This window comes from Pongo abelii, chromosome 4, assembly GCF_028885655.2.
Source record: "Pongo abelii isolate AG06213 chromosome 4, NHGRI_mPonAbe1-v2.0_pri, whole genome shotgun sequence".
Taxonomy (NCBI): Eukaryota; Metazoa; Chordata; class Mammalia; order Primates; family Hominidae; genus Pongo; species Pongo abelii.
In genome coordinates, this window is record NC_071989.2 from 43,833,315 (window position 1) to 43,847,858 (window position 14,544).

A 14,544-nucleotide genomic window follows, 5' to 3' on the forward strand; every position below is an offset into this window, starting at 1 on the left:
TTCTACCAATCAAAAGGAAACTAGAGGCGGTGACTCGCTAGGATTTTCTCTCGTGGCTGGAAGGGCGGGGAGAAGGGGCGGGGACAAAGTCTCAGGGCCGAGGAAGTGGTGTGAGAGACTGACGTGGGGTGGCACGAGAGCCCACTTGCCAATGACGGAGCTGCGAGATACGGCGAGAGCCAACGGGAGCGGAGTGAGAGGTTCTCTGACCAATTGGGACTAAGTGAGAGGAGATGCAGGCCAATGGGTACTCCGCGTCCCACCGCTGGAGAGATGGTCAAGTGTGGGAGGCGAGTTGGTCCCAGCTTGGGAAGCTGTCAGGTTGCCTAGCAACCAGAACTAGGCTTCACCTGAAAGATTTCTAAAGTACTGTACTTGATTTGAATTCAGTCTTAACATTTTCTAGCAAAGTGTGCCTAGATTACTAATTGGAGCAGAATACTTCACCCAGAACTTGTATAGGTGTAAATATTCTAAATACCCGATTTGTAAATACTCAAATATTGTATTCTTTATTCAAAACTACCTTGACTTAAAAAAACAAAACAAACAAACAAAAGTGCTCTTGAGACAAAGCTTTCTAACTAAACCTAAAACAAAATGGTTTCAGGATTAGGCATCCGTGGGGAGGGTGCAGAGCCTTGCCTGTGAAGGGAAGTTGATACTGAATTCAAGGATTTTTGCCAGGCCGTGCACTCTGAGGAAAGGGACTCCATTTGGCCTGTTCCCCCCTGTATCTTCTAAGCTTCATATGTGGTACGTGCCAAATAAAAGGCTGTGGAAAGGCCAGGTAATTGTCGGCATAGTAAATCCATCGGATACGGACTGCCTAACTCCCCCAGCAAATAGGAGCAATTCAAGCTAGAGGAATTCACTGAAACACTATTTGGGGGAATCCAAAGGAGGACACTTGTGGCTTTGCAATAAACTCTGCCTATCTGGTCAGAGAGAGAGAAGCCATAATACTTAGCTTTGGTGGGGGACCATGAGTGAGGTTCGGAGTTCTTTGTATCTCTCTCCACTCAGTTTAATTAACAGGAATGCTATTGATAAGGGGTCATTGGTAATTCTGTGATTCACACAATTATTGTTATGGGAGATTTTTTTAACCACTATAGATGCTAACCTAGTAAGACACATTCTCAGCAGCAAAGTGGCAAAATATATTGGAAATGGAACCACTGTGAAGTGGTGGCATAAATGACTTGGGGGAAGAAGACCATTCAATAATGATTTCCATTCCACAGTATTGCCCATGACTCATTTCATATGTACGTAAAGTAACTAGATAGTAAACAGAGAGAGAGACATTGCCTGATTGTGATCAACAGCAATTTGGGGTGGGGTAGGAGATTAAAATTCTTGGCATATTGGAATATGCTGAAAGGCAGTAAGGACAAACACAAGAAAGAAGATACAGTTTTGTCCTTAGAAAGGAATCGCAAATAATTCCAACTCCAGGAGTACACAATGGGAAATGATTAGCCAGACGGTCATGAGAATGACCATCTTACACAACTGGAAATTTCTGCAAGGAACAGACTGTCTTTTTGATCATGTTAATCTTCAATTAAGCAAAATGAGCATGATTATTGATTACTGGGAAGCCAAGCAATGGAGAACAAAAGGGTTAGTAATTAGATACAGAAGATCTTGTTATAAATAAAGTTTCCGTGCCACAAAAGAAATAGCACTCGAATATAAAATTTTCTTTTTAATTCTCAGCAAGGCAAGGTACTTCTATAGAAGGGTGCACCCTTACAGATGGAGCAATGGTGAGTGCGCACTTGGACGAGGGAGGGAAAGGGGTTCTTATTCCTGATGCACGTGGTCCCCACTGCTGTGTCATTCCCCTATTGGCTAGGGTTAGACTGCACAGGCTAAACTAATTCTGATGGACTAATTTAAAAACAGTGATGGGGTGACTGGTATGGCGGGAAAAATGGTTATGAAATGAGTCAGGGTGGAGAATGAATTGGAATGAGTCAAGGTGGAGTAGGTAATCGGAATGAGTCAAGGTGGAGAATGAGTCAGGTTGCAGTAGGTAATCAGAAAAGGTTGCTTTCCTAGGAAGTTACATTTAAAAGTAGAAGGCAAAGAATGGAACATACTGACATATTAATTCTTTGAAGAGAAATTTAGAATTCATATTTAACAACTTCCTCCTCTTGCATTTTTCTTACAGCTTTCTCTTCAAACTTATTTAACATGTCTTGACTTAGTTGTTCTGCTTGATTTTCCAAAAGAAGAAGCTTTTCTGGATGAGGTGGAGGATAGTTAAGGGAGGTTTTAGTAAGTACCGTTTCTATGAGCCTCTGCACCAACCCACAGATGCATGGCATGACACAGCACCTGACAAGAATAAGTACACCTATTATGACTATAAGGGAGACAAGAATTGGGGCTATTATTCCTTTCCATTTACCGAACCACTTTTCTAGCCATCCTGTAAAGGGATCATTTACCCGTGAGTTGCTGGCTAACTCATTGGATAGAGCAGTCAGACCTTGCAGTGCCTTTGTTATACTTCCATTAGGGGTGGCGTTGTTTGGGATGAAGGTGAAACATTCAGTTTTAATCATGATGCAAACTCCTCCTCTTTCTGCTAATATCATGTCTAAGGCTATCCTATTTTCCCTAGCCATCTGGCTAATAGCCCCCAATTGCTCGGCTGTTCCTTTAACAGCATCTCTAGTGTAGTTAATACATCGCTGTTGGTTGTAATAGATGTCGTTTATCCAATCTACATTTTTATTAATTGTCACCCACCAAAATATTGATTCAAATCCTGCAGCTATTTGATTTCGGGCTTTAAATTGATCTGGTATTCCCCGTGGGACTCCAATTGCGTCTAAATAGACATGAGAGTTGAAAGACCCATAAGGGGCTTCTCTTGCTTTATGATGTCTTATTTTTCCTTCCTCTGGTTGATAAAATGCCAGCGTGAAAGGGATAGCCAACTGGACTAAAGCACAAGTGTCACTCCAGTTATTCAGCAGAGTGTCCAGTAAAGGTCCACCACAATACCACCACACATCCACTCAGGGATGAACAAGGGCTGACTGATTGGTAAGCTCTTGAAAATTCTTAAGCTCACTGAATCCCTTCAGGTCTCCAAAGAATGCTAAGTTTCCTCCCTGTTGTGAGACACAGGAAGTGAACTTAGTGTTGGGAGACGGAAGCTGAATGGCCCTTGGGGGCTGACCCACAGGGTGTCAGACTTCGGGATATAGTAGAGAGAGAGCTTGGCATGACTTGTTACCCCAGGCTGTAGAATCCTGGAAAACAGCTACCATGCAGCCCATGCCCAGTCGACTGGAGGACCACCTTAGTGGAAAGGGGACAATCTGGGCCTCTGGCCTGCTGTGCACAAGCATAACAATTGCTTTTGTTTAACATGTGGATGGAATATTTGATCCATTCCAACCAGGCATTTACATCTTGGTATCCTGTCTCAGTTGCCAAAGTTTGTTTTAAGTCTTTAACTTCTACCGTTGCTATTTTGGCCTTGTCGTTAGATGGAGGAGGAACAATGGTTCCATTGTGAGAGGTTTTGGAAAAAAGCTTAAAGGCAGGTGCAGGTGGCAGGGTATCAAAGAAATGCATTTCAAAGATCCAATAGGGTCTGTCCCTGACACCTAGCCCCCATGCCATAAAACCGGCTTAAAGAAGGGAACTGGCTTAGAAAAGGGGAAGAACTTTGGGGGCTCGAGATAATAACCTATATAGGATTGCACTGGTTTAGCTGACAGTTAGCGGGGGCTGTCCGTTTAGTAAAATGAATGTATGGTTTTAGGAAATTACAAAAACTGGTCAGGGCAGTCCATCCTTGCTCTTTGGTGGTCCACAGAACGTTGGACCAACTACAGCATAAAAGCTCTATGTCGGTGGGGGCAAGACTCCTGGTTGCCACTGGGGTCTTTATCAAAATCTCCCTGAATTAAATGGTCCCAATTCACTAATGCCGAGTATGAGGAGAGCCAGGAGGGACAGAGGTACTTTTCTGAAGTAGAGAGCTGTCTTTGACTTGACAAATCCCCACATGGTATAACAAGGCAAGCATCAAATGCAATAGTTTGAGGCGAAATTGACTTGGTTATGTTAATAACTAGATGATCAGCGATACAGCGAGGAAAGAAGAAAGTTAATAGAATAGATGAAAGAGAGTTAAATTCTTCTTAGCTTTAGTTTGGTAGGGTTTTCCCCTGGGACTATGGCCACTACTCTGGAGGGGTGGCACTTTCTTGACTCGGGTGTGGTGAGTCCATCCTCTCTCTGCTGTGTGGACTGCAGTTTCAGTAGTTAGGAGCACTAAGTAAGGACCTTCCCAGACTGGCTCAAGTGTCTCCTCTTTCCAGCTCTTGATGAGGACATGATCCCCAGGCTGATGTTGATGCACCGGGAACTCCAAGGGCGGCACCTGTGCTAATAGACCTTTAGTTTTAAGAGAAGAGAAAGTAGAAGACAGACCAAGCATATAATTTTTAAGGAATTGATCTTTTCTTTCAAAGGTAGGAATATCAGCAGTAGAGTGCAAATAAGGTAATCCATAAAACATCTCATAAGGAGAAAGACCAATGTCTTTCCATGGTACAGTTTGAATTCTCAGCAGGGCAATAGGAAGACACTTAGTCCATGACAATCGAGTCTCTAAGACTAATTTGGTTAAGTGGTTCTTTAGAGTCTGATTCATTCTTTCTACTCTCCCTAATGAGGGTGGGTGTGAGGGAGTATGGTGTTCCCATCTAATATCTAATGTTTGGGATAGCTTTTTAATAATGTGTGCGGTGAAATGAGTTCCATTGTCTGAGTCAATATTTTCTATTAGTCCAAACCTGGATACTATATTTTCAATTAGGGCCTTAACTGCATTATTGGCTGTTGCATTTGAAAAGGGGATAGCTTTGACCCGGTGAGTGAGGTGGTCTACTATCACTAGTAAATATTTTAGACGACCTGTTGGAGGCATTTCTGTGTAATCAACTTGGATACTTTGGAATGGCTTTAAGCCTGGATTCCTTCCCCCGAGTGGTAATATTTTTGTAGTATGTCTATTAGTTTTCTTACATACTAAGCAACTATCTGTAACCTGTTAGGCCAGGGTATGAATTCCTATACAACCATAAACTCTGAGAACGGCATCACATGTGGCCTGGGGCCCCCAATAGGTCCCCTGATGTAGTTGGGATAAGACTTCCCTCATAAAGGGTTTAAATAACATTTCTCTCTGGTCTGGCAGTATCCACTTTCCTTCTGAATTCTCTTTAGCACCTATTTTTATTAGTTTCTCTTTTTTGGTGGAAGAGAAAATGGGGATTATGGTAGGAGGAGGAAGGTAGGGAGTTAAGTGAAAAATACACATTCAAAAGACACAGCAGCCTGCTTGGCTACCTGATCTGCTAGGTTATTTCCTCGACTTTCAAAAGAAAGAGTTTTCTGGTGTCCAGGAACATGGACAATAGCTATTTCTTCCGGCAACTGAAAATTATTCAATACTTGGGTGATCAGCTCCTTGTGAACAAGGTCTTGACCTTTACTATTAATGAGACCTAGTTCAGTCCAAATTTTCTGAAACACATGGGTCACTCCAAAGGCATACCTGGAATCTGTATAGATGGTTCCTTCCTGGTTCTGTAAGTACTTTAAGGCTTGGCTGAGTGCAAGCAGCTCACACGTTTGAGCAGACCAACAGTTGGGCAATTTCCCTGTCTCTATGTCTATGAGAGTTTCTCCGTCAATCGCTGAATACCTACTGTGTCTTTTTCCCTCAATCACCCAGGAGGAACCATCTGTGAATAAGTGCCATCCAGTCCAGAAGGGAGTTTCTCTTAGGTCTGGTTGAACCTTTGTATGGTAATCAGTTAAATCTAAACATGTGTGTTCCCTCCTTAGATTTGGATTCCTTGTTAAGAAACCTGCTGGGTTGAGTGAATTATCAGTAGTCAATGTTAAATCATCCTTTTCTAACAGAATGGGCTCGTGCTTTAAGATTCTTGATTCAGTAAGCCATCTCCCTGCTCTCTGGTAGTTCTAACTCGGTGAGGCTTGTTTACTGTCAATTTTCCTCCAAAGGTTAACTTTCTGCTTTCCCTGACTAGTATTGCCATAGCCACGATGGACTGGATGCATTGAGGACATCCACAAGTGACTGGGTCTAAGACCTTTGATAGGAAGGCTATGGGCTGCCAGTGGCCTCTGTGTTCTTGAGTCAGCACTCCTAAAGCTACCCCACTGTACACATTAACAAAAAGGTGGAATGGCTTTTCTAGGGAGGGTAAGGCTAAAACAGGCAGTTATGAGACTTTCTTTCCTTCAGCTTCTCGACTTGATCACCTTCCTCAGAAGTCCACAGGAGACGGTTAGGCTTCTCCTGGGCAAGTTTTTGATATAACAGTTTACTGTGCAGTGCCTCTGAGTCAATCCATAAGTGGCAGTATCTGACTAACCCTAAAATTTTCCTGAGTTCTTGTTTGTTTGAGGCAAGGGTAGGGACATGATTCCCTTGATTCATTTAGGCCCTATTCTTGGCTTGCCTGCACTTATTAAGTGGCCTAAATATTTAACTTTGGGCTCTACATGCTGAAGCTTTCTTTTTGGGACTTGTAGCCCCTCAAACTGCAGATGGTTAAGGATAAGTCAGTTACCTTCTCTGTATCTTCACCAGTTATAAGAATGACATCCACTTACTGGAGAAGGCATATTTGTTCTGGGATGACAACTTTTTCTAGTACTTGTTCTAAAATTTGGCCAAAAAGATTAGGGGAGCCTGTGAACCCTTGGAGCAAGACTGTCCATCGATATTGTTGTTTCTGCCCTGAGTGGGGATCCTCTCACTCAAAAGCAAATATATCTCAGCTATCTTCAGTCAGGGGCCATGCCCAAAAAAGCATCCTTCAAATCTATTACAGTAAACCATTGATGATTATATGGAATCTTGCTAAGAATGGTGTAAGGATTGGGGGCAACAGGGTGGGTAGTCTGGACTATGGTTGATAGCTCCAAGGTCCTGTACTAGCTGATACTACCCGTCTGATTTCTTTACTGGCAGTACTGGGGGGCTATAAGCGGACATACAGGGCTCAAGAAGCCCATCCTTAATAAGGCCTTCGATTATAGGTTTCAACCCTATCCTACCTTCTAGGGGAATAGGGTACTGCTTCCTTCTTACTACTTCTCCCACGGTTTTTAGCTTGATGTGGATCGGAGGGACTTGGAGTTTCCGTTGGTTTCCTTCTTTGGACCAGATATTAGGATTAATATATTTTTCATCTGCAGAGGTGAGTGTCAAGTGCGTCCGTGTGAAGAGAGTCCACCAACAGGCTTTGTGTGAGCAACAAGGCTGTCTATGTCACTTGGGGGCAAGTGGGCTGAGTCCGAAAAGAGAGTCAGCAAAGGGAGATAGGCGTGGGGCAGTTTTATAGGACTGGGATAAACAGTGGAAAGTTACAGTTAAAGGTGGTTATCTATTGTCAGCAGAAGAGGGGGTCACAAGGTGCATGGTGGGGAGATCATAAGACTCATTGTCCAGAAGAAGAATGTCACGAGATTGATTGATCTGTTGGGGCAGGGCAGGAACAAGTCATAATGGAATATTGTAAGGTTGGTCAATCAGTTAAGACAGGAGCTGGCTGTTTCACTTCTTCTGTAGTTTTGGGTTGCCCCAGACTTCTTGGCTACTGCAGGCCACCTGGACGTATATGTGCAGATCACAGGTATTAAAATGGCTGAGCTTTGGCTCAGAGACCTGACATTCCTGTCTTTTTATTTATAAAATATAAAGTTATAAGAAAAAATAAAGAAAATATAAGTTTTATTGGGGATTATTGGGGTTGGGGTGATGTTTCTTGGGACTGCTTCAATGTGACCAGGGACTACATGGACACCTTAAAGAAAATTTTTCAGCAAACTATCGCAAGGACAAAAAACCAAACACCGCATGTTCTCACTCATAGGTGGGAATTGAACGATGAGAACACATGGACACAGGAAGGGAACATCACACATCGGGGCCTGTTGTGGGGTGGGGGGAGGGGGGAGGGATAGCATTAGGAGATATACCTAATGTTAAATGATGAGTTAATGGGTGCAGCACGCCAACATGGCACATGTATACATATGTAACAAACCTGCACGTTGTGCACATGTACCCTAAAACTTAAAGTATAATAATAATAAAATTTAAAAAGAAAAAAAATTTTACAATGAGTTACAAGGAATAGAAATTTAGGCTGTGCGGAGATCTTGGGGCAGAGGATGGTACCATGGGGTTGTTAAAAGTGGCATTTGTCGTATAGAATTATTGGTGATGGTCTGGATGCGGTTTTGTATGAATTGAGAAACCAAATGGAAGACAAAAGGACTGAATAAGAGAAGGAGAAAAACAGGTACCAGGGGACTAAGAATAGGGAGGAGCCAAGACACCCAGTTAGAAAGTCTCCAGGTGGGTCCAGCGTAATTATTTTCCTGGCTAGCGAGTCATCTTTAAGCTTTTTTATGTTGTCATATACCAGGCTGGATTGGTTTAGATAAAAACAACATTCTTCATTTAAAAATATACAGTCCTCCTTTTTCAGCAGTGAGTAGGTCAAGGCCTCAGCGATTTTGGAGGACAACTGCGGCTAAGGAGTCAACCTGGGCCTGAAGGACTGATAAAGTTTGTGATATATCTGTAATGCTAGTAGAAAAGTAATTAGAAAGGCTATGGAAGGTTGTGACAGAAGTTGAAATGCCTGCTATTCTGGCTCCAAGGGCAATAGTAGAAGCAGAAAGTCCTAACAGTACAAGTAGAGGGGTTAGAGGAATAACTCTTCTCTGTCTGATTGGTGTCATGAGAGGGACAGGAAGTTGTTCGGTCCCATTTGCAAATTTAATTTTGGGAATAAGAAAAACTAACCTGTCCAATTAGCAGGTAGACACATGTAGATGGAGGAGCCACAGAAGAAGAAGAGGACTTCTGCAAGGCAAAATTGGAAATGCAAAGTGAAAAGATGAGCAGGAGTAGTAAAAGAGGTGTCTTGTACCCAGAATCCTAAGGATCCAGCTAGGGCGGCAGCCGTCAGAGGTTGTAATGGGGACTGATGGGGTAACTGTGTAGATGGGGAGATTCGATTCTCATGATGTATGAGAAAGAGTCGAGTGTCTACAAGCAAACTATCACTGTTATTTACGGGGCTGGATATAAGTAAACAAGAAGAGGGCCTGGGAGGAGAGTCTGAAGAACAAGGGGAAAGTAGCCAAGGATGGAGTGAAATGCAGAGTAAATGTCTTTTTTTTTTTTCATTAATCTAGGTTAGATCTTTATTTATTTTTCTTTTCTTTAAAATATATATGCATATATTTTAATTATTATACTTTAAGTTCTAGGGTACATGTGCACAACGTGCAGGTTTGTTACATATGTATACATGTGCCATGTTGGTTTGCTGAACCCATTAACTTGTCATTTACATTAGGTATTTCTTCTAATGCTATCCCTCCCCCATCCCCCCACCCCATGTCAGGCCCCAGTATGTGATGTTCCCCACCCTGTGTCCAAGTGTTCTCATTGTTCACTTCCCACATATGAGTGAGAATATGCGGTACTTGGTTTTCTGTCCTTGCGATAGTTTCCTCAGAATGATGGTTTCCAGCTTCATCCATGTCCCTACAAAGGACATGAACTCATCCTTTTTTATGGCTGCATAGTATTCCATCGTGTATATGTGCCACATTTTCTTTATTTTTTATTTTTTATTTATTTATTTTTATTTTTTTATTTATGAAGTATTTATTGATCATTCTTGGGTGTTTCTCAGAGAGGGGGATATGGCAGGGTCATAGGATAATAGTGGAGAGAAGGTCAGGAGATAAACACATGAACAAAGTTCTCTGGTTTTCCTAGGCAGAGGTCCCTGCGGCCTTCTGCAGTGTTTGTGCCCCTGGGTACTTGAGATTAGGGAGTGGTGATGACTCTTAAAGAGCATGCTGCCTTCAAGCATCTGTTTAACAAAGCACATCTTGCACCACCCTTAATCCATTTAACCCTGAGTTGACACAGCACATGTTTCAGAGATCAGGGGGCTGGGGGAAAGGCCATAGATCAACAGCATCCCAAGGCAGAAGAATTTCTCCTAGTCAGAACAAAATGGAGTCTCCTATGCCCACCTCTTTCTACACAGACAAAGCAACAGTCTGATCTCTCCTTCCTTTCCCCACACTTCCCCCGCTTCTTTTCAACAAAACCGCCATTGTCCTCATGGCGCTCCCATGGTCACTGTCTCTTCGGAGCTGTTGGGTACACCTCCCAGACAGGGCGGCTGGGCAGAGGCGCTCCTCACTTCCCAGATGGGGCGTCTGGGCAGAGATGCTCCTCACCTCCCAGACGGGGCGGCCGGGCAGAGGCACTCCTGATTTCCCAGATGGGGCGGCCGGGCACAGACGCTCCTCACTTCCTCCCAGATGGGGTGGCAGCCAGGCAGAGGCGCTCCTCACCTCCCAGACAGGGCGGCCGGGCAGAGGAGCTCCTCACTTCCCAGACTGGGCAGCCGGGCAGAGGCGCTCCTCACCTCCCAGACAGGGCAGCCGGGCAGAGGCGCTCCTCATTTCCTCCCAGACGGGGTGGTGGCCGGGCAGAGGCGCTCCTCACTTCTTCCCAGATGGGGTGGCGGCTGGGCAGAGGCACTCCTCACCTCCCAGACGGGGCAGCCGGGCAGAGGCACTCCTCACCTCCCAGATGGGGTGGCCAGGCAGAGGCGCTCCTCACTTCCCATACGGGGTGGCGGCAGGGCAGAGGTGCTCCTCACTTCCCAGATGTTGGGTGACTGGGCAGAGGCGCTCCTCACTTCCCAGACGTTGGGCGACCGGGCAGAGGCACTCCTCACTTCCCAGACGTTGGGCAACTGGGCAGAGGGGCTCCTCACTTCATAGACAGGGTGGCGGTGGGGCAGAGGCTGTAATCTTAGCACTTTAGGAGGCCAAGGCAGGCGGCTGGGAGTGGAGGTTGTAGCCAGCCGAGATCATGCCACTGCACTCCAGCCTGAGCACCATTGAGCATTGAGTGAGCGAGACTCCGTCTGCAACCCCAGCACCTCGGGAGGCCGAGGCGGGCAGATCACTCGAGGCCAGGAGCTGGAGACCAGCCCGGTCAACACGGTGATACCCCGTCTCCACCAAAAATACAAAAACCATTCAGGCATGGCAGCGCGCACCTGCAATCCCAGGCACTGGGCAGGCCGAGGCAGGAGAGTCACAGGAGCCCAAGGCAGGGAGGTTGCAGCGAGCCGAGATCACGGCAGTACAGTCCAGCTTTGGCAACAGAGGGAGACCGAAAAAAGAAGGAGAGGGAGACCAAAGAAAGGGGAGAGGGAGGAGAGGGAGAGGGAGAGGGAGAGGGAGAGGGAGAGGGCCACATTTTCTTAATCCAGCCTATCACTGATGGACATTTGGGTTGGTTCCAAGTCTTTGCTATTGTGAATAGTGCTGCAATAAACATATGTGTGCATGTGTCTTTATAGTAGCGTGATTTATAACCCTTTGGGTATATACCCAGTAATGGGATGGCTGGGTCAAAAGGTATTTCTAGTTCTAGATCCTTGAGGAATTGCCACACTATCTTCCACAATGGTTGAACCAATTTACACTCCCACCAACAGTGTAAAAGTGTCCCTATTTCTCCACATCCTCTCCAGCATCTGTTGTTTCCTGACTTTTTACTGATCGTCATTCTAAGTGGTGTGAGATGGTATCTCATTGTGGTTTTGATATGTATTTCTCTGATGACCAGTGATGATGAGCATTTTTTCTTGTGTCTGTTGGCTGCATAAATGTCTTCTTTTGAGAAGTGTCTGTTCATATCTTTTGCCCACTTTTTGATGGAGTTGTTTTTTTTCTTGTAAATTTGTTGAAGTTCTTTGTAGATTCTGGATATCAGCCCTTTGTCAGATGGGTAGATCACAAAAATTTTCTCCCATTCTGTAGGTTGCCTGTTCACTCTGATGGTAGTTTTTTTGCCGTGCAGAAGCTCCTTAGTTTAATTAGATCCCATTTGTCAATTTTGGCTTTTGTTGCCATTGCTTTTGGTGTTTTAGTCATGAAGTCCTTGCCCATGCCTATGTCCTGAATGGTATTGCCTAGGTTTTCTTATAGGGTTTTTATGGTTTTAGGTGTGACATTTAAGTCTTTAATCCATCTTGAATTAATTTTTGTATAAGGTGTAAGGAAGGGATCCAGTTTTAGCTTTCTACGTATGGCTAGCCAGTTTTTCCAGCACCATTTATTAAATAGGGAATCCTTACCCCATTTCTTGTTTTTGTCAGGTTTGTCAAAGATCAGATGGTTGTACATGTGTAGTATTATTTCTGAGGCCTCTGTTCTGTTCCATTGGTCTATCTCTCTGTTTTGATACCTGTACCATGCTGCTTTGGTTACTGTAGCTGTGTAGTATAGTTTGAGGTCAGGTAGGGTGATGCCTCCAGCTTTGTTCTTTTTGTTTACAATTGTCTTGGCAATGTGGGCTCTTTTTTGGTTCCATATGAACTTTAAAGTAGTTTTTTCCAATTTTGTGAAGAAAGTCATTGATAGCCTGATGGGGATGGCCTTGAATCTATAAATTACCTTGGGCAGTGTGGCCATTTTCACGATATTGAGTCTTCCTATCCATGAATATGGAGTGTTCTTCCATTTGTTTCTGTCCTTTTTTATTTCATTGAGCAGTGGTTTGTAGTTCTCCTTGAAGAAGTCCTTCACATCCCTTGTAAGTTGAATTCCTAGGTATTTTATTCACATTGTAGCAATTGTGAATGGGAGTTCACTCATAATTTGGCTCTCTGTTTGTCTGTTATTGGTGTATAGAAATGCATGTGATTTTTGCACATTGATTTTGTATCCTGAGACTTTGCTGAAGTTGCTTATCAGCTTAAGGAGATTTTGGGCCAAGACGATGGGGTTTTCTAAATATACAATCATGTCATCTGCAAACAGAGACAATTTTACTTCTTCATTTCCTAATTGAATACCCTTTATTTCTTTCTCCTGCCTGATTGCCCTGGCCAGAACTTCCAACACTATGTTGAATAGGAGTGGTGAGAGAGGGCATTCCTGTCTTGTGCCAGTTTTCAAAGGGAATGCTTCCAGTTTTTGCCCATTCAGTATGATATTGGCTGTGGGTTTGTCATAAATAGCTCTTACTATTTTGAGATACGTTCCATCAATACCTATTTTATTGAGAGTTTTTTGCATGAACTGCTGTTGAATTTTGTCAAAGGCCTTTTCTGCATCTGTTGAGATAATCATGTGTATTTTGCCTTTGGTTCTGTTTATGTCATGGATTATGTTTATTGATTTGTGTATGTTGAACCAGCCTTGCATCCCAGGGATGAAGCCAACTTGATGGTGGTGGATAAGCTTTTTGATGTGCTGCTGGATTCAGTTTGCCAGTATTTTATTGAGGATTTTCACATTGATGTTCATCAGGGATGTTGGTCTAAAATTCTCTTTTTTTGTTGTGTCTCTGCCAGGCTTTGGCATCAGGATAATTCTGGCCTCATAAAATGAGTTAGGGAGGATTCCCTCTTTTTCTATTGATTGGAATAGTTTCAGAAGGAATGGTATCAGCTCCTCTTTGTACCTCTGGTAGAATTTGGCTGTGAATCCGTCTGGTCCTGGACTTTTTTTTGGTTGGTAGGGTATTAATTATTGCCTCCATTTCAGAGCCTGTTATTGGTCTATTCAGGGACTCAGCTTCTTCCTGGTTTAGTCTTGGGAGGGTGTATGTGTGCAGAAATTTATCCATTTCTTCTAGATTTTCTACTTTATTTGTGTAGAGGTGTTTATAGTATTCTCTGATGGTAGTTTGTATTTCTGAGGGATTGGTGGTGATATCCCCTTTATCATTTTTTATTGCATCTATTTGATTCTTCTCTCTTTTCTTCTTTATTAGTCTTGCTAGTGGTCTATCAATTTTGCTGATCTTTTCAAAAAGCAGCTCCTGGATTCATTGATTTTTTGAAGGGTTTGTTGTGTCTCTATCTCCTTCAGTTCTGCTCTGATCTTAGTTATTTCTTGCCTTCTGCTAGCTTTTGAATGTGTTTGCTCTTGCTTCTCTGGTTCTTTTAATTGTGATGTTAGGGTGTCAATTTGAGATCTTTTCTGCTTTCTCTTGTGGGCATGTAGTGCTATAAATTTCCCTCTACATACTGCTTTACATGTGTCCCAGAGATTCTGGTATGTTGTGTCTATGGTCTCATTGGTTTCAAAGAACATCTTTATTTCTGCCTTCATTTCATTATGTACCCAGTAGTCATTCAGGAGCAGGTTGTTCAGTTTCCATGTAGTTGAGCAGTTTTGAGTGACTTTCTTAATCCTGAGTTCTAGTTTGATTGCACTGTGGTCTGAGAGACAGTTTGTTTTGATTTCTGTTCTTTTACATTTGCTGAGGAGTGCTTTATTTCCAACTATGTGGTCAATTTTGGAATAAGTGCAATGTGGTACTGAGAAGAATGTCTATTCTGTTAATTTGGGGTGGAGAGTTCTGAAGATGTCTATTAGGTCTGCTTGGTGCAGAGCTGA

General features: G+C 43.5%; 1 protein-coding gene across 1 annotated transcript in view; it reads left to right on the forward strand.

Annotated features, from left to right (window-relative positions):
• The first annotated feature begins 21 nt into the window (after positions 1–21).
• Positions 22–14,544, forward strand: part of LOC100462337 (large ribosomal subunit protein P1-like) — a 39,491-nt gene continuing 24,968 nt past the window's right edge. Inside the window, exons 1-2 of the mRNA XM_054556370.2 lie at positions 22–200; positions 1,726–1,775. The gene's annotated coding sequence lies outside the window, so the exon portion shown is untranslated. The remainder of the gene's footprint in view (positions 201–1,725; positions 1,776–14,544) is intronic.